The sequence below is a fragment of the Symphalangus syndactylus genome, chromosome 10 (genome assembly GCF_028878055.3).
Source record: "Symphalangus syndactylus isolate Jambi chromosome 10, NHGRI_mSymSyn1-v2.1_pri, whole genome shotgun sequence".
Lineage (NCBI taxonomy): Eukaryota > Metazoa > Chordata > Mammalia > Primates > Hylobatidae > Symphalangus > Symphalangus syndactylus.
The window spans coordinates 73056283-73077990 of NC_072432.2; the positions used below are offsets into that span (position 1 = coordinate 73056283).

The 21708-nt window shown below is 34.8% G+C and overlaps 2 long non-coding RNA genes across 5 annotated transcripts in view; one reads left to right on the forward strand and one right to left on the reverse strand.

Moving 5' to 3' along the window:
* LOC134731639 (uncharacterized) overlaps positions 1-21708 on the forward strand; it is a 384253-nt gene that overhangs the window by 308188 nt on the left and 54357 nt on the right. The gene's annotated exons all lie outside the window — the stretch shown is intronic.
* The window catches only part of LOC129492314 (uncharacterized), a 299404-nt gene that overhangs the window by 54647 nt on the left and 223049 nt on the right, over positions 1-21708 (reverse strand). For both annotated transcript variants that reach the window (XR_010114082.1, XR_010114083.1), the window contains exon 4: positions 21375-21509. This is a non-coding gene — a long non-coding RNA (uncharacterized lncRNA). The remainder of the gene's footprint in view (positions 1-21374; positions 21510-21708) is intronic.

The following is a 21708-nucleotide window of genomic DNA, read 5'->3' on the forward strand; positions in this document are numbered from 1 at the left end:
TATCCAAGAAATACTATGTGTCCAGTATTGTGCTGAGAGCTGAGAATACTGGAAGTAAATTAAATGGATTTTGTTATGTTATATAAAAAATAATTTTAATCAAGTAATCACTAAAAATGTAAAATTTACCCATGGCAAGCTAGGAAGAAGAGCTATATGGTTTATGTCTGTCTATAATATTTTGATCTGGCCTTAGAAGTAAGGACAGGAATCATTCCCCATGGGAAATTACATTTTGAAAAAAAAATATGAAGTATATACAAGTACTCATGTGATGATGAGTGGAAAGAGCACTATAGAGAGAGGACATAGGTATGCACAGGCTCTGTGGAAGGAGGGAGCATGGAGGATATGAAGGTCATGATAAGCGAATCAAGCTCAAACTGGCTTTGATATCCATTGCTTTTAGATTTCCAGATTTACTTTTTTTTTGCCCATTCACTGTGGCCAATCATACCGGAGATCAGATGTACATTTTCTCCATCAAATCAATTTTTTTCTTCCTTATTCACTATTCTACAAGAATGAACATCTAGAATGTATAGTCATGCACTGCAGAATGACGTGGTCAACAACAGACCTCATATATGACAGTGGACCCATAGGATTTTACAGTATTTTTACTGTATATTTTCTGTTTAGATATGTTTAGATACAAAAATACTTGCCATTATATTACAATTGCCTACAGTATTCAGTATAGTTACATGCTGTATAGGTTTGTAATCTTAAAGCAATAGGCTGTACCATATAGCTGAGGTGTGTAGTAGGTTATACCATCTAGGTTGCTTTAAGTACATTCTGCGATGTTTGTGGTGCCCCAAGGAGTTAAAAGGAAATTGAAAAATGAGCTTAGCTGGGAAAAACAGAAACAGGAAGAGACGAATGTATGTTTGAGAAATGGGGTGAACCATAAGCGGCTCACTAGCATCTAAGCATTCTGTTACAAACACTCAGCTCCCAGCACCCTGCACCCAAGCATCCTGTTAGCATTGAGCTAAAGCAGCATAGCCTTATAGAACTCCCCATCCAGTCCCTGCCTCTTTGCAGACAACAGACAGCCTTCCTTCTGCTGTTTTGCCAGTTGCATCCTTGCAATGTGTCTCCCCTTCCTTTAATAAATATGCCTGTCTAAACTCATTCCTGTCTTGGTAACTCTTTACCATGTGTGCCAGCCTCAAAGAGTCACTAACACAATGTTCACATGACAAAATCACCTAAGGATGCACTTCTCATAATGTATCCCTGTTGTTAAGCAAGGCATGACTATATTATGTTATTTGAGGATCCTTTGTTTTATTTTATTGTTACCGTTATATAGACTTATAAGAGCATCAACACATCTCTGTCAGGTGTCTTTGAAGAGTTGTGTGACAGTGGCCCAGGCCAGGCCAACTGATTCAAGTCTCTGGGAAGAGATTTGAATTAATCTGTGGGTAACTTTTGTTTACACTAAAGTTGGAGAAAGAGCCTACGGATAAATATTTGAATATTGGTTTTCTGGATTAGGGAGTCCTGAATGAAGTTACTACTCACATTTAAGACTTTGAGATAAAGTTGCCTTTGGAAGCTTCCAGAATTCTATTGTTTCTAGGACTTAATGAAATTTCAAGGGTTCAATTGTGGTGTACAGTATGTGAAGGCAACAGTTGCCCTACAAGTGATCTACAGTTGACTGAATTTATAATTGAAAAGTTGATTGTGATTGACTTTTTGAGGATTCTGGGATTAGAACTTGCCCTGTTCTTGGTTTTAAGAGAGATTTTAGCCCCACCTGCTTAACATCATCATCAGGGATTCTTTTTTTTTTTTCTTTTTGGCCAAATGTGTAATAACATGTTTTTCCACTTTTCCATCTGAGGGAACATTTAATTCTGTTACCAGCTAGAATAATTGTTCTGATGCAACAGTTCATCTGTGGCTGGGGATACTTGAGGCACTTCATTCATTTGTGTTAGTGAATTTTAATTGATTGATTGCTGATAGCTTGCAGAATATAGAAATCTTGTTTCCTGGGACATACATTGTTTAACATTTACCTTATCACCAGTCTTTTATACTTAACTTTTAATATTTGAATTAGATATTTCTATACCTATTTGCCCTACTTTGAGTCTTACTATAATTCAGCAAGAACACATTAAATTAAATGACATGGGATTGGAATGTAAGGCAATTCATACACTTATTGATTTGAAAGCATGAAATGATAGGGCTTTTAAGTTGCAGTACATTATGAGTGATGTAAGTCTACTGAAAATTAGACTCCTTAAAATTAACTTATGTGTTTACTTATTAGCACTGATTTATGTCTTAGTTCTTGCTGTGACCAGTACTTGAAAGATATATCACTTGGCTTTCAATATTTCATAATTAGGACTCTTGTTATTCAGGAATTTATCACTCTGCACTCTCATTCTGAGTAGCATTTGTGATACTTTAGATGATGTTTTCCATTTGAAATGGTCTAAGTTCTAATATCATAAAAGTTAAAAAGTCAAGAGAATTAGTGATCTAATTAAGAAAGTTTCTGACTTCACACTTTCTTCATTTGGTTGGAGTTACTTTCCATCTTAAAATCACACAGATATTATACCAGATGTATAAAATGGCTAATGAGAACACATATCATTTAATAATATTCATCTCATAAATATCAGTTAAAGCTAGGTAGAGAGTGATGATTCTCTCCAATCTTCTAGCCTTTCATATAGGTGTGCTGGATTATAAGAAACAATTACCATATTGAAGATTGTGCCTGCCAATTTTGTTCTAGCTGTAAATTGATGGAAGTGAGAGCATTTTCAGGAAAAAAAAAAAAAAAGAAAAACGATTGTTAGCAGCCTTTTCCTTTGCAGTAAGTGAAGCAAAGCATTATTTTAAGGGAAAGATGGAAGTAGCTGCAAAGGCCATTTAGACTTGAACTCCTATGCATGAAGGCCATCCACCCCAAACCTGTCAATCACGTATGACTACCAGCCAATCTTTGCAGGCTATAATTTCTCTAGCAAAAGGTAAGGCAGTGCAGCCATCCCCAGCTATGATGAAACTTTTATGAAGGAAAATTTATACTGGTTGTACCTGATGCTCAGTTGAGAGCTGATTAAATGATTTATATTTTGCCTGATCAGAAACCCAGGCAGATTAAAAATTGTGGCAATCCCCTTTCAGAGTGCACATCTTGTCTTCAGGTCATTGCTGAGAGAAATTGTCAATGTGGTTCAAGGACAACTCAGCAATTCTTACTTTCTCAAGGCAAGTCATTACTTAAGTGGTTAGATGTATATTTTTAAGAGCAGTGCCTTTGAAAGCTGACTTTCCTCTGTAATTACAGGCCTGCCAAATAAGATGTTAATTTAGAGTTGTTTGGGGTTTCAAAAGGCAGGACATAAATTAAATTTACTTAAATATCCTCCAGAAGTCTTATCTTTCAATTTCAAGACGCGTATAACTTAAAATAAGGATTTTAAACGTGCCAGTAACTGGCTCAGAAACTAGAGAGGGACTGAAACATAGCAGCAGAGCAAATCTGGCCAAGTGAAGGCAGAACTGGGGAAGTCTAGCCAGGCAGGAAGAATCTGCTACATGTTATGAGCTAGGAAGGCAGGGATTGAGACTAGGCAGTTAATCCTGGACAGCTACCTCACATATTGTCTGTTTCTTATGCTGATACGTTTCTTTATTTACTGTTTCAGTAAATCATTTCAGTGAGTGTCAATAGCAATGAATATTTTTTGAGTATTTACCTTACACATGTAAGGAAACAAGTATTAATAGTAATAGGCCTCAGATTTGCTACTCAGCAGTGCCAGAAGAATCCCCTTACTGGAAGGTAAATTTGGGAAGCTAGCATTAAAAGGGGCTGAATGAAAAAGTAGTCCTCATGTATTTAATTCCTCATTCATGGTGTTGCCATTGTTCTTTGCATATATTTTTAATTTTGCCATTAGCTGTCTGCATTATTATTATCATTTATACATCTCTACGAGACTGATTCGTCTTATTTATTTCTGTTTCAGTGTGTATAATAGTGCCAAGAATGAAGCAGATCCTCCATAAACATTTTTTTATGTGGTTGGAGGAACAAATAAATAAGACAAGTCATCAAAGGTCCTGCTAATCAGAGGTCGTATAATATATTCCCTGGGGAACAGAAATCCAGGCAGATAAAATACAAGAACACTGTATACTGGTGTCCTTTTAAGAGGCACAATCAACATATTTAGACATAAAATTGAAATGATGTAAATGTTATGCGAGGGTCCTAGAGGATGCCATCTTGAACTGACAGATGGATGTGTTCAAGGGGCTTTGAAACATGACTTTTAAAAACTAAGTTTAAAAACTGTTCAGAATTTTTACATTTTTCACACCAACTTTTTATTTGTAAATTCATATTCCATTAAAAAGTGTCATGAGACATATGATCTTAATAATTTTTTTTTTTCAGAAAAACAGTATATCATAGAAGTATAATAAAGGAATAATTGGGAAATGGGATATATAGTTATGTTATTCTAACATACCAACCTTTATTTTGCACTGAAAACATATATACCAAAAGCATGATAGTGTTCAGGTGCATGGTAGAAATAAATTGACTCTGAATTCCAAAATTTTACATATTAACAAATATATTGATAATCAATTAAGTGATAATTCCTTTCCTCTTCACCCTCCTCAATCTATCCCTTTAGAAGCCAGTAACTAAATTTAAAGCAGTGTACATAGTACATACCTTTTGTCATTTAAATAATAAACATTGTCTCAGGGTCATGTTCGGACTGTGCATTAGAGAATGTTTTAAATTATAATATTCATACATCAATTTTGAAAGAGCTATTAAAGGTAGCAATTAAACACTTTCCAAATGACTTTTAAAATTTAAGAGTCATTTTGTGTTTCTGTTCTTTAGAAGTTATTTAGCCAATTCCTACCACTTATAACAGTTTATAACAAGGGTTATAAACTCTAGGGACAATTTTTACACATTAAAAATTCCTCCTTCAATGTTGTAAAAATCAAAGTCTGAGGAAGTTGAGAAAGAATATGGTTAAATAAATAAGCTTTGACCGGATTTATGGAGTTTGTGTTTAACAACGTCTGTGCTCTTTCACGTGGTAAATGTTTATAGCCAAACTTCCAATCAGCTCTGTCAGGACTATTACTTGGCATTATGTCTGGGTTCCTTAGTTTAATTTTAGTTCAATTTGTTGTGCGTATACACCACTGTAATGAAAACTGACATAATGAGTTGATTCAAAATTAAATGATTCAAGAACTGAATATAACCATGTAGGAAAATAAACATCCAAATGATGCAGCAGAGAAAAGATAAATTGCTTATGATTTAATTTATTTTGAAAGCTAAAAAATGATGCAGCGTTTTGGGGAGAAGTGATTATCTCTTCTACATTTGCAGACAGTTCAAAAAAACTAGAGCTATAGCATTCTTATTAATCTTATTCTTCCCACCTCTCATCCTTTTTATTTCCTCCTAGCTCTCTTTATCTTTTATTACTTCTCCCATGAAAAACATTAAGGCTGTGTAATGTGAAATGCTAAACTGAACATGAAGCAAAGTTGCAATTAAGTATGATCACCTATATAACATTTAAGTTTGCAAATTAGTCATCACATGAGTCTGTGACAAGTGACAATGGCAGAGACTTCTAATTTTTTTTTTGAGACTTCTAATTAAATAAGCTTTTGTTTAGGCATTTTATGGCACAAATGGTCTAGTGACTGGAATGGTAGAAGAGGGCATCTAAGGGCATGTGCTGAGTGTGTAGAAGAGTGTGTGGGGAATCATCTGACACTGGCTCCCTGAGGTATTCCCAGGGTGATGAGTCTGCTGGCAATCTTGAGGCAGGTGGGCTCTGCCTGTGTGGTACACATTCATTTCCCTAAATTTCAAGCAGGATGATGTAGGGCCCAAGGGAAAACTTCCCCTTTGCCCTCTAAAGGTTTGCTGAAAATCACTGACAAGAGACAGATTAATCAAATAAATGGTATACATATTCATTATTAAGTGTATATGGGGGCCTTGAGAATGAAGAACCAAAGACATAGGGGACATTGTCTATTTTTATGCTTAGGTTTGAAACTGACCCAATAACGTTGTAGGTTTTTCATATTTGTTTTGTTTTGTTGTTTGTTTGTTTTGTTTTTGTATTTTGGATGGCCTTAGAAATGAAACTTTCGGGTCTTAAAACTTGAAGCTTACATTTATTTCATCTGAGTTCCTTCCTTAGGAAATGGCCTTTGGGCCTCTCAAAAAAATTATTGCAGAACTGAAACTCACCAGATCACCACATCCAGTGAGAGGCCAGACCCTCATTCATCATGATTGCTTCCTTGCCCTTCCCTAGTTCCTGTTTTCTTACACGTTGTTACATTTCTTCCTTGCTATGTAAACCACTGGTTTTAGTTGTTTTGGGAGGTGGATTTGAAACTGAGCTCCCTATTGCCAGTTGAAGCACCTGATTAAAGCCTTCTTCCCTGGCAATACTCGCAATCTTAGTCATTGGCTTTCTGTGTGGTGAGCAGCAAGGCCTAGACCAAAGGTCCTGGTGTATTGGTAACAGGTTTAACAAACTACAAAACAGCTATGTAGAAATATGATTGGATGAAAAGCATATGACCTAATGCTATAGACTGAGTGGGGAAACCCAGCAAGGTCTGTCTGTCTAGATTCTTCTTGGCCTCTGGGAGCATGCGCTCCTTCCTTCTGGGTATTGGCAGGACCCTCTCTGGAATGGGAGTCTTAGGACTTACAGTAAAACAAGGTAGGTCAGATAATTTCTTTATGGCCAGTTTTTACACAGAATAGCAGAGGGTAAGTTAGGGTAATATTTTTAGGTTTTATGGCTGGCTTTGGGGAAAAAGTGGTTCCAGGTTTTATGACCCACGCTGGGGAAGAGAGATTCTAATTTCTATGGCTAGCCTCAGGGGAGAATTGGATTGAGAGACAGGAGGGCTCGAGAAGGTAAGAGAAAAACTTTTGCTTTCTGAGGCAGTTTCTGAGGCCTCCATTTTGGGTTACCTTTTTTAGTCCCCAAAATAGACACTGCTCATCTCTTTTCTCTTTCTTCAGCTGGGAAAAGGGAAAAAAGAGGCAGGCAGGTAGGAGGGAAGGAAGGAAAAATCCAGGGAAGGAGAGCAAAAAGAAAGATAGATTTAGGCCCACCTCTGATATGGTTTGGCTTTGTGTCTCTCCTCCCCCAAATCTCATCTCCAATTGTAATCCCCATGTGTTGAGGGAGGGACCTGGTGGGAGGTGAGTGCATCATGGAGATGGTTTCCCCCATGCTCTTCTTGTGATCGAGAGGGAGTTCTCACGAGATCTGGTTGTTTGATAAGTGTCTGGAGAGCGCATTCTCCCTATGCTCTCTTTCCTGCTGCCTTGTGAAGAGGGTGGCTGCCTCCCCTTCACCTTCCACCATGATTGTAAGTAAGTTTCCTCAGGCTTCCCCAGCCATGTGGAACTGTAAGTCAATTAAACCTCTTTTGTTTATAAATTACTCAGTCTCAAGTATGCCTTTATAGCAGAGTGAAAATGGACTAATACAATCTCTAAGCCAGAGCTTTTTCCTACAAATCTATAAAATGCACAAAAAAGATTTATATTCATTCATTCATAAACGAAACTTAATGAGTAGCTACTATATATTATGGACTGTTCTAGGAACTTTAATATGTAGCATTATATAAAGTATGACATAGTCCAGGAGTCAGCAAACTTTTCTGTTAAGGACCAAATGGTAAATATTTTTGGCTTTGCAGAACATGTAGTTTCTGTCTCAATTGTGCCTTTGTAATGCAAAAGCAGCAAAAAAATAGTAGTAAACTAAAGAGCATGGCTGTGTTCAAATAAAACTTTATTTAGCGAAACAAGCACAGCAGGATTTGTCCTGCAGCCCATAGTTTGTCCGTCAGGTCTATTCTAGTTGATAGTGATTTGAAATATTGTCATAGACCTGGATAAAAGTCACTACATTTCTTACATTCAAATTGTTTTCTCAACTGCAGGTTATAGGTTTTGTTTTGTTGGGGCAGATAGATTAAGTTTTAATTATATGATGTATATTGGATTTTATTAAACGGGAGTCCTCACAAAATAACAAAATTTTGCCTTAGCTAAGTCAATCGTGTTACATGAATCTTGTGGATTCTTTCTTTGTACACAAGAAACAATGCCAGCTAGGAGGCAAGTGTGTACTTAGTACAGAGCTCTGTAAAATTGGATTTGATGCACGTGTCACAGCCCAAAGAGATGTGGGTGACTCTGCACTCCCTTAACTCTATATCTAAATGTTGAGAGTGTTAATTTTTCACTGATGGAAGTGAAAGCACAAAGCTCACATTTAACCACAACTGAGCAAACTCAGCTCTGTGACCTCTACTATAGGTGGGTCACTAGTACAGGTGGGTCACTAGTACAGGTGGATCACTAGTACAGGTGGGTCACTAGTACAGGTGGGTCACTAGTACAGGTGGGTCACTAGTACAGGTGGATCACTAGTACAGGTGGGTCACTAGTACAGGTGGGTCACTAGTACAGGTGGATCACTAGTACAGGTGGGTCACTAGTATAGGTGGATCAGTATTCTATAATCTTACCAACCAGAAAATTGTACTCCTTCTGGAAAAGAACAAGCAATATTAGTAAAAGAGAGGCTTGTGTTTGGTGTGGGAGTGATAGCAGGAGTTTTCTCTTTTTAAAAGGCCTACAATTTGATTTTCTATTATAAAAACAAAACTTAGATTCTGCAAATTGACTTCCAAATATATTTACCAGGATTCAGTGGGAGCCCATCCAAGTTAACATGAATGTAAAATGTTGATGCCTAAGATATAGAAATAAAAGAGCTTATGAGAAACTACCTAGTGCTTAGCAGTATTGTATTGTGAATTTGAATGCCTTTTTTTCAACAGAAGACAAACAGAAATTATCAAATGATTTCACATAGAAAAAGTATGACTTCAAAAGTGATTGATAGAATGAATTTGCTTTTGCAAAAAAGCAGTCGTGTTGCTCAGATTTGATTGTAAGACACAGTCCGAGATCTCGAAGTTCATGTCACTGACTAGTTGTATTAATAATAACCAAAAGAAAAGGAGCAGCATTGATCGCTGAACTAATTGGATGTTTCTTGAAACTTGGCTGTGCCCAGCCTGGCTCCTCTGAGAGAGAGAGAGACCAAACACCAGCATAATAGCTTCACTATTCCCTTTGGGTTGTTATAAGCAGAATCAATATGTGCTAATGACTGCAGCAATAAATTTGGTCATACTTCACAGGGTAACATTCTGCACTTACCCAGTTGTTGGTTTGACATAGAGTATTAATAGAGTTTACCCTTTTAAGTTGTAAATTACGATGAAAATGCTGAGCCTAACACAAAATGCATTTGGGGATATTTTTAAGCATAGGAAATATTGGTAATACTTCCACTAAGCATACTATTAAAATAAATAAATAAATAGTATTTACTGCTTGGTTCCCAGCTGCAGCTAGATGGAAAGCAGTGGGAAAGGAGAAATAAGACATACATATTTATCAAATGCACAAGGCTCATGTTTACTTAATCCATTTCCAAGGAGTTGCTTACACCAGAGAACAGAAAAGAGGGTTTTGTTTTTACTTCTGAGGTTCATTTCAGTGAAGCTGATATGGAAAATAGTATTGTTAGTTACAATTGTAATAATTCAAAAATTAATTGTCATAAAATATTCCTCATGACTTTTTGCCAGTCATTAATTTGCTGCCACTTTGTTATGCTTTTTTGGCTTAAGTTTCATCAAGACATCTATATAATGTTTTGATCTCTAAGGTAAAGTGAAGAATTAATGTCTCAGAATAAACCAACATGCCCACACATATGCAAACACACACACACACACTAGATTTATACATATGTGTGTATGTAAACACACATATTCAAATGGTATATTTCATGTAAGTGTGCACATCTTCATGAAATAAATTGTTTTTATGTTATATTTTATTATAATGAAAATTACATCTCACACACTATTTTCAGGATTAACTTTGTGATTATAATTGGTAAAAAGACGTATTTATTTGTATGAATTTGATTATGGGATCATAAGTGTGTGTTGGGGGTGAATATATAAACCACTCTGTTACCTTTTCGTTGTCAAAAAAAAGACTGCATTTTTTTTTTACTTTCCTTAAATTCATACATAATATGGGTAGTAAAAAGAGTTTGTTTAGAAAATAGTAAAAAGAATTTAGTCAATTTAGGAGTAAAATTGAACTTCAGTGTTCTCCATCTCATCTTCCTCCTAGGTAATTTTCATTGCACTTAACTGTTTCTGTCACAAATTTGAGATACGATAACATTTTTCCCTGTGTTATATGATAGACATATGTCTTAAAACAGTATTGTGAACGTCTAGAGGGCCTAGAAAGAGTTGTATTCTTTTTTAAATTTCTCAAATATTTGGTACCATGCTAAGCATATAAAATATTTGATAAATACTTTTTAAAATCAAAATTACAAAACATGAGTAAATTGCTTGGGTCTGGCCTTACATGTCAGTACAAGAATTGAAGAGATGACAAAGGTCAATTAAAATGAAGAAGAAATGTATATTTTTTCTAATGTAAAAAATTTAATTTTTTCACATTTTTGAGAAATACATTTATTGTAAATAATATAGTAATATTTTATTATGTTGAGCTTTATTGATAAAAAGAGAATATAAAAAATATGTATTATGTTATGCAATGAACTACATGTAAGAACCCTGTGGGAAGGAGGAAACTGAATAGCTTGTGCCCTCTGATAAGCCTATTTTAAAACTTGTTCCAGTAATATCTTTTTAAAATGAAGTCATTTCCATGAAATTCTAACCAGGCTATATATATATTTATTAGGCACTAGAATGTCAATTGATATGCCAAACATCTGGTTACCTAGGGTCTGGCTTAACTGGGCAGAACAAGTATTTTTTTTTTTTTCTATCGAATCCACTGATTACCTACAAAAGAATGATTTCATCATTCTGGTCACCATGCATCGTAAATGAGGTTTTGCATTGAAGTGTTGATACTTACTCATTAGTATGGAGTCATTTGAGACCAAAATTGCAGGTGAAGATTTGTCTGTATGTAGCGTTAAATGTTGACAGATCATCTCCCTGTAATGGGAATGTGGAGTGAAGACAATGTGCTGCCAGTTGAATTGGAAATGCAGATACCAAATTATTAATGCTTTAAATTGTAAAGTGTCGGATCTAATTCAGGAAATACATGCTTTTATAAATATCAGACTGACTTATCCATTCTTTAAAAACATTTCAGTGAACTCTGTATCTCTTCTAACATCAAAACTGTTTAAGTTTTTACTTTTTGGTCTTAATATCAGAATAATTCCAAATTAGTAACTTCAGTGCTTGATCACATTAGCTCAATATGTTCCCATTCCTCTTAGACCCCGTATGTGTAAAAGAGACCTAAAGTACTTTCACATAGATTGTGTGGCCTGCCTGTAAGCAAGTGTGTTTTGAAGACAACAATCTATTAGTATTCAGAATTAAGCCCAGGTTTCTAATTATTCCAAGCTATTGAGAGCGGTTTGCCCATGAGTTACTTTAAAGCAGTGCTGTCCTTTTACGTTATGACTTCATGGGTAAGTGAGACACTAGAAATGCTTCAAGAATGGAGCTATACTTAATGCCTGCAGTAATTTTTCCTATTATAGTTACTTGTATGTATGCTTTACTCACAACTTAGAACATAATATACTTCATTTATAGTAACCCCATTCCAGAACACAAAACAACATGCCATGGAAAGAATATTGGAATTAGAGACAATATATTTGTGTTTGAGTTGTAGGTTTTCACTTCTTAGTTTTATAACCTTGGACAACTTGCTTAATTTCTCCTGTGCAATTTTATTATCCCTAAATCTAAGATAATAATACTTCAGAAACTTGTAAAAAATTAGAGATTGTATACAAAAGAGAATCAGCATCATAACTACAATATGCAGCACAGATTAAAGATATCAATATTATTATTTACATACAGAAGATAATAGCTATGTGGAAAATGACAAGTAGCTCTTCAGTGGTCGACAGAGTTCTGCAGAGTGTAAGTATCTGCTGACTTGACCATTTTCAATATTGAGGCTTAAATATGTCATGTCATTGCAACTTGATTAGAGTGTTATATGGACCCTATTTATTTGACACTCTGGTAAATAGCATTTTTATTTAATCTGAGGGAGACTGTCAAAGAATAAAGCCAGTTCCATGCCTACAGCAACCCAGCAATGAATTAATGGTATATCTATAGTACTAGCACACAGTCTATTTAAATCGGATAGATGGCTGCTTTTCCTGCAGCCCATCTGCAACAGTCTATAAAGGAATGTAATTCAGCTGAATAACATAAATCTCTCTCTGCTGAGATCCTTTGTTCAAGTCAGTTGGTTTTTCTACTTGAGGCTGGCTGTTAGACAACTCAATCTATCACTCATGTTTATTCATATCTTAATGCTATCTATATGCTTACTTTAAAATCTCAAAGTGAAAATGAGTTCTTGATATCATACATTTCTGTAATAAGAGAAATAATTTATTTGCTTAGTTTATTTCTACCATGATATGCAATTTAGAGAGGCTTCTAATAAAAAAGCTTTGCAAAGATTATAAAGTTGTCATGGCAGCATCACTCAACACTTCAGACACTTTTTATTTGTTTGTATATTTTTAATGCAATTTTCTACTAAGGCAAAACAAAACTTTCTACTTTCACCATGCAAAGAAATCCAGTGGTATACTTCTTCCAAACTGAATGTCCAAACTATGAACAGTAAGAAATTGCACAGAAACATAGTTACTTTGTATTCAAAACCTACCTATTTCTTTCTTGGTTTATGACTTTTCATATCCTGAGTATCCATCTGTGAAACAGGATAGCTGAGGAAGGTTGAAGAGGGCATCAGGATATGGCAGAATACCTCCATTTTAATTGTAGATAAACTGCTCATTAGATGTGTGCCTGCTTCACGTTACCCAAAATTTCTGTTTCTCACTTTCTTCATCAATAAGCTACTAGGTAGTAAAGCTTAAATGAACTAAAGCATGTAAAGCATCTTGCACTTCTTAGTGTTTAGTTAAACTAAGAAAAATGTATTTTCACGGACTTAGCCTGTGGATGTGACTATTCAGGAAGGAAGTTTAGAGTGATTTTGGGTGTCAGAGAGAGAAGGCAACTGTTATAGAAGAGGATAATATTAGAAGGGGTTAATAGAAATGAAGGCTGTAATTCTCTAAAGTAGAATTTGATCTACAGATTTATTTTATATAAGGGATGAATCTTATTGTTGGATGAATCATACCTTAATGTGTAAACATGTATCTTAATTTGATAGTCTAGAAAATGGCTAGATTTAACATCAGATCTGCCTAAAGGTATTGTTTCTCTAACTTAATTTCACTAGATAATTCCTAGACTTTGCTTAATAAGATACCATATGTCATTTAACCATGATGGGCTTGTCAAGTGGGGGCTTACTCAGAATACCTACGTGTAAACTGGGTGAGTCACAAATCCAGAACATTTTTCTCACATATACGATTACTTTAGAATTGTTATGTGGGTCTGAAATAGTATGTTTCTGCTATCTTTTGGCTTTCTAAAACGAAAGAACAGTGACTCAAGTGAGAAGACCACTAAAAGCCAGAGAGCAAATAAAAATATAATGAATATGCTCTAATTATCGAACAAGGAACAAAAAGAAGATATAACTGTCAACTCCAAAACTAGAGAGCTGTAGACGTTCTGAAAATTGGTTAGAGCCATAGTGAGGCCATTCCTAAAAGGCATTTTGGAATCGTTCAGTGATTTTCAAAGTTAATTTAAATCTTTTGCTGAGGTGGAGGTGATGCAAATCACTTCCCAGTTAAACTTTTAATTATTCCCAACCCACCACATCCGTTAACTCCAATCATTACTAAACAATAGAAATTAGAATTAATTTCTATTAATCCTGCACTCTGAAGTATCACCCAGAGACCATTGTGCTCACCATCTTTTTAACCCCTCATTTTCTGGGTTGTACACATTTTCCTGGTTTAGTGGAAATAAGTAAGTTGGAATTATTGGGGAAGATTTATCAGAATGTGCTCCAGAGAAACAGACTTGTTGAGTTGGATTTAAAGGCAAGTAGCAAGAAATAACAGAAATGTCCTTTAATTGTCCAGGACAACATGATGAATTATGGTGACAGAGCCCACATGGAATGGTTCTTCCCCTTCTCTAATCCGTCTTTGGAACATGCTATTTTAGATGAACTTGCAGCTCTAGGCATGTTTCATATTAATGCCTTTGTATTACCAGTGATTGTGTTGGCCAGACATCAGTTTCAAAGCCAATTTTGTATTCTTAATTCATTTTGATAGGAAATAATAGAAGACATCACTTCAATTTTAGTGAATAAAAGATTCAAGAGTAACGGGAATTGACTGGCATGCTTTTTTTTTCTTTTTAAAATGTTGAATGATATGAGGAAAGAAAGTTAAAATAGAAAAAGAAAACAAATCAAGAGTTGTGTTAATTCAGTGACCTGTTAGTGGTTTGTATGCTGCAAAAGTAAAGCTTTATAGTTATGCAAAGAATGAAATTGCAAGTGATAATTCTGTCAATTAAAGGCAATTTGTTTTAAAATATTGGCACATCTGAAATTATATAACATGGTGAACCAGGTAGTGTGAATAGAATAGAATGTCAACAAATAAAGGCTAGACAAATGGAAATCCTTCAACTTTTCATGGACTTAAAAAGGACTGAGATCCTAGAAAACTGCCACAACAAAATGTGAAGAGACAGGCACATTGAGAGAGATACAGTACTTGAAATCTGCTGAGATGGAGTGGAAGCCACTGGAAGCCATAGCAGTAGGACAACTTCATTAATAATTTGAGTGAATTGCTGGAGGTAGAGCATCTATAAGCGAGTTAATGGGTGCAGCACACCAACATGGCACATGGATACATATGTAACAAACCTGCACATTGTGCACATGTGCCCTAAAACTTAAAGTATAATAATAATAATAAAAAGAAAAAAAAAGAAATTCCTGGGGGCTTTAATCATGGGAGTTTCCACACTATTACGGAGTTTTTCTCCAAGAACCTCATCCGACGTTTACAGTGAAGATCTGATAAAAATGCCCTCAAGCCTTTGGCAGGGGGATTGGGAGAGTAGCCAAAGTGTTGATATAATCCTCCCAGATTCTTCTCTATAACAAAGGGCAACTCTGAGAGAAAGGCTTCTCATAGGGCAATGCTGAAATATTTTTCTATCTGTGTTCTTCTAGCCTTTCTGTCATACCTAAGAGGTGGAGGGGAAACGTTGAAATGTAGTCACCAGGATGCAAGAAGGTAAATCTGGAACATTATCCAGGGAAAAGAGTAAAAGATGAGAAAAGAAAAAAAAAACTCTGTATTTGTGTAGGAGGCACAGAAACACTTGTGAAGTGTGAAACACCTCACGGACATGGTTCTACTAAAAGAGGAGACTTAATTGGGAGATTATAGATGCCTTTCCTCTACCACACCCTACCACTACGCCAGTGAGCCTGTAGTGTTTTTTAGTGGATTACAACTAAAAGAGCTACAAAATGTGAATGCTGTCTGAAAAGTGTAACAAGAAGCCACAAAGCCAAGAGGAAATATAAAAACAAAGAAACTAGAGAAATTTGAAGTTTCTGGTACCTATAACTACAGCAAACATTAAACACAGCCCAAATGCCAGTCAGATTAATGCAAATCTTCTCACTAAAAGCTTATTTATTTCAGTATATTTTATCGTCTACAACATGTGCTACTTTCAGCAAAATGATAAAACAAACACCAAAGGCAAGAAAGAATACAGTCTGAAGAGACAAAGAAAAACCTCAGTGAGCTTAAAGATAGCTCAATAGAAACTTCTCAAATAGAAATGTGAAAGGAATTTAAAAAATAGAGCATCCAAGAACTGTGGAGAAATATGAAAATGTATAGTATACTCGTAATTGGAATACCAGAAGAGAAAAAAGAGAGAAAGAATGAAGCAGAAGAAATATTTGAAGAAATAATAGCTGAGTACTTTCCAAAATCAAAGACACCAAATCATAGTCTTCATCACATTTGAAGAAAGATAAAATATGAATACAAATACAAAGAATACTAAGAAAGAATACAAAGAAAGAATAAGAATGGAAAGAGAGATAAAATACCAATAACGTAAAATAAAACAAATAGATAAAAAGAATACCTAAACTATATGTAAACTACATAAAACCAAAGACAAAGAGGACATCTGGAGGGAAACCAGAGGAAAAAGGCATCTTACTAATGACGAACAAGGTTAAGAATTCTGACTTTGATCAGAAAACTTGCAAGCAGAAAGAGAGGAGTGAATGGGGTAGGAGTGTAGCCAAAGCCAATAAAATGTATCCTTATTTGATAAACCCTTACACATTTAATATGTTCTTTTAACCTCTATAATATTGATATAATATTGTAAGACAATACCCATATAAAACTAATTTAGTTATTTATCAACTAAAAATGAAAAGAAAATATTCATTCACATTGTTGTGACATCAAATAAATATATTTGCCTATTATATTTACAATTTTATTTATTTATTTTTCTTGAGACGGAGTCTCGCTCTGTCACCCAGGCTGAAGGGCAGTGGCGCGATGTTGGCTCACTGCAACCTCCGCCTCCTGGGTTCAAGCAATTCTCCTGCCTCAGCCTCCTAAGTAGCTAGCATTACAGATGCGTGCCACCATGCCTGGCTAATTTTTTTTTGTATTTTTAGTAGAGACAGGGTTTCACCATGCTGGCCAGGCTGGTCTCAGACTCCTGACCTCATGATCGACCTGCCTCAGCCTTCCAAAGTGCTGGGATTATAGGTGTGAGCCACTGTGCCCAGCCAAATTTTTTTATGTTTTATTTTATTTATCTGGTGATCATATATTGGGAAATATAGGAATAATCATCTTTTTAAGTATGCACCCTTTTGGTTAATGCCATACTACCTAAACCTGCAAGTGAGGGTGTTATGACTAGAAATAACATAAAGGAATGAGCACATTTTCATGCAATCCCACACTGTTTATAATGCTCTCGAGTACATCATCTCATTGATGCCTCACAACTCTGTGAAACAGCCACTGCTATTATTCCTATTTTCTAAATTAAGAAACAGAGAATTTATGTAACTTACTCAAGATCATACACATATTGGAGTTATAATGGCAGATTCAGAATTTTCAAGCCTAAAGGTTTGTTTCACAAGGCTCAAATCTCTATAAGAAGTAATTGTGTGAACTAAATATTAATTGGCACAATTTTTATCAGGCTTTTCACATATACTGAGATAAAAACTATGCATTCTGTCATTACAGCATGAAAATGGCTTGCTTAGTGTGTGAGTCTTTGTGTATACATAGTGGCTAGCTCTTTGTCATCTGCTCTCCATAGCCACCTCTCAGGAGGTCTCAGAAATGAGACACCCCCTGAGAAATGCTACTTTGAAGTCTATGAATTCAGTTTACTATCGGAGTAGAACTTTCAGACAGAGTATAATAACACTGTAATCACCAATGAACTATAATTAGTTAAAAAGATATTGAAAATTCAGGAGAAAAGAACCAGATAGCGATGTTTAGGTTTGATAAGTGTTCGAAAAAATATTTTTTTCTGTTTTAATGAATAGTAAAAATATTAAGAATAATAAAATATCCCCAAAAATCAAGAAAGATTAAATTGTTTCTAAAAGTGTTTTTGCACTATTCCTAGAAAATATATTTTAAAGAAAGAGAATATAAATGAAAGTAGACTAGACAAGTACTATGTGATGAAAACGACAGCCTAACTAGATACAGAAATAAGTCATGCAATTGCAATACTATCCTGGAGGAAACAATATATTCAAGTTAACACTTGTCTGAAAGAAAAGTATAACAATCTGCTGGATATTCAGAGAAAATGACTTCTTTGAAAATATCTAAGAAATGAAATTGTTAAAGACAATGTCAGAAAGTCACATCCAAACACTTGTGGCCCTTCAAAGAACTATAACACCAACATTTCTGGATGGTTCAGCCACAGAGAAAGCCTGCTTATGAGGAGATAGAACTGCAGTATTGTCCAAGAAACATTCATCTGTCAAATTCTCTAACAAGATTTTGCATGTAGACCTAATATTTTCAAAGTAGGCATTAGGTATTATCACGACCCACTAAAACAAAATGAGTTGGCCATATATATACATCAACACCTTTCATGTTCAAATGTTTTTCTTCTGAGTATGAAAATCAATAGGTGGAAATATAAAAGACTGCTTTTACTTCTAAATGAGAGTGATTTAATAAACAGAAAAAATATCAGTGAAGTTAAAAGGTATAGTGTAGCCATAGCTAGTTAGATAATATGCAGCTGAAATTATTAGCTAGATTTATGTGGTAGAGAATAAACTACTTTCAGAATATGCGGTTCTTTAATGTAACAGAAAAAAATACAATAATATTATGGGGAAAAGGTCAACCTAATTTATGGAAAGAGCAGAAATACACAGATGCATTATTCAATTTTAGCATACATATAACTAAAGGGAAAATGAGAACATCTCAAAAATCCTCCATTAGAACGAACAGCTATTTTACTTCAAAAAGTTATTCTTGTGGCTTTTATGAACACAAAAACTGACATTTGTATGGCATCGAGTAGTTCACAAAGTGCTTTTCTACACTCTATCTCACTTCATTCTCATAATAATCCTGAGAGGGACATTCGAAGGTCCTTCAAGGATATGAGATTCTAGACAACTTCCTCAATGTAACACAGCAGAAAAAGCATGGAACTTAGATTTGAATTTGATTTTTTGTTTCTAACTCTGATTCTTTCACTCCAATAGGCCTTATGCCCAGTGGCTTTGTACTTTTGACATCTGGGATTAGTGAAATGTACTCAGCCTGTGATATTAAGCCGTTCTCAGACTGCTCCCTTCTATGTTTCAGCCAAATCACCTGTGATTGTTGTTTGTGTATGTACTCTGCACTGGTCACTTTGTTTTGTTTTTTACTATCTTATGATCATTCCCTCTTTCCACTTTTAAAATTAATTAATTCCAAATTAAAAGTTGCAATTAATAGGTTTAATGAGATAGTTTAGTTCAGTTTTTTTCAGACTTTTCTCATTATTACCTGAAGGGCAACAGCCTATCTGTATTTTTCTATTGATCTCCGTACTGAATTTCCAGATACCCTGCACACAAAATTCTACGAGAATCAGAGATATTCATGGACTATAGGGTGAGATAGTCTAATTCTATTTTGGAAAAAAAAAAAACAGTAAAACTTGTTGCATATGTCTACATAAAAAATCCTCTTCATAGTTTTAAGGTATAATTATTAAATATAAAATTATGATTCACGCAAATATAAAATTAATGTATACTAAAGGCCTTATTCAACTTATTAATTTATATAGAACCCAGTAAGTTGTTAAAACTAGTTGAAATTATAATTTTGATATGGATACTTACATGATCTACCACATTGAATTTATTTCATTGCTAAGAACAGGAATAATTTTCATTGCAGTGAACAAAGTAATATAATAGAAATTTAATCAGAGATGCATATCATTTAAGAATGAGGTAATATCCAGAAGATCTACTAGAAAACTCCAAGCATTCCAATGAAAGAATGCCCAGTACACTCTGTTAACCATTTCCAAATCTCAAACAATAGTATAAAAACCATGACTCAAGTTTTTATGTTCAAACCACTGCATTCAGATGTTCCCCAAGAAAAATACATAGTTTTCTGTCTGTATAATTGTAAGACATGTTGTAGTGTTTTTCCAGAACAGAAAGGAGTCTATTGCAAAGGCAATTTCAAGACTGATGCATCTTAGAAGGCAGATATGGTCACAATTTTAAATAATAGTTTTTTAAATTGTGTTTTGTTTTTACCAGTTTCAGAAATTTTAGTTCCATTATTAGTCAAAAATATGGATTTTACATCATTATACTATAAAAGAAACGGAGAATACTTTCTTTTCTTTTCTTTTTCTAAAGTGGCAATAGGCCATAGGTGATGTTTGCTGCCAGTGGAGATAGTGAATAAAACAGATTGATTTATGTCATGTCTTTGTAATGTAGTTCCATCATTCATCTTATCTATTATCAATAATGTCTATTATAAACAGTGGAATAAAAGTAACTGAAAATATAAATATAGAATAAAAGACATCACCCCTCTGAGTATGTGAAAATAAAATTGAAAACTATAATCTTCATTACATTAGAAAATTAATTAGAGATTAATCTCTTTTTGGCCTCATAAAATTTGCTTTTGAAGAGCACATTTAAATTTGCTGTTTAAAGCCATCATTAGTAAATTGTTGTGATAGGCAATATATTATTTCTGGTATTCTTTTCATATTTTAAAAGGCACTTAAGTTTCTTGTTTGCTTTTATATTTTTAATTTGTTGTTTGCTTTTACATTTTTAATTCAGCAAAATATTAACCATGAATCTATGATTTATTTTATCATTGGTACATGATTTTTATTCACTTTAAATACTAAATAATATGAGCATTTGTGGCTCTGCTCATACAAGAGCATGTCATTATTACTTGTAGAAGAAAATGCAATTTAAGACTATTTCAGGCTATATCTTTATGTATAAGTCAGAGTTAAATTCTAGAAGTTTATATATATGTATATGTGCATGTGTTTGTGTATATATATATGCATATATATATACATATATATGTAAAATCAGTCAAACCTAGTTGCACATGGTAGTTATATTCTATAAAGTTTCTGTGAATACTAAATTAGTAAATATTAAATCATTGCTCCGGCCGGGCGCGGTGGCTCACGCTTGTAATCCCAGCACTTTGGGAGGCCGAGGCGGGCGGATCACGAGGTCAGGAGATCGAGACCACGGTGAAACCCTGTCTCTACTAAAAATACAAAAAAAATAGCCGGGCGTGGTGGCGGGCGCCTGTAGTCCCAGCTACTCGGAGAGGCTGAGGCAGGAGAATGGCGTGAACCCGGGAGGCGGAGCTTGCAGTGAGCCGAGATTGCGCCACTGCACTCCAGCCCGGGCGACAGAGTGAGACTCCGTCTCAAAAAAAAAAAAAAAAAAAAAAAAAAAAAAAAAAAAATCATTGCTCCTAGGGGAAATAAATGTGTGCGTGTGGTAATATTAACATGACTGACATACATTATGATTTAAATATTAAAAACCTAAAACCAACTCATCCTGGTAAATTCTGTTTATTTTACAAAAAGGAAATGAGGTTCAGAAATGTTGAGTGACTCACCTTAGACTGCTCAACTGACAGGTAGGTGCCAGAGTTAGATTCAGACTCTCCAACCGGCCCCTACAGCCTGGACTTCTTGCACTGTTTTGCACTGCCCCCTGCCGTCTCCATTCTCCAGTCATCTCCGTATGAAAGCTGAAACAAGGCAGAGAATGCACTTGTGGGACCTCAGCGGGGAATATGTGCATTAGACAACTCAAATTTTTCTAGCACTGAGCATATTAGGGAATAATCTGTAAACAAAGTCCATATTGATTTTGGGTTTATAAGTAAATTTTAGTGTGTCAGCAAATTCACAAAAACAGAATCCACAAAAAATGAGGACAGAAACTAC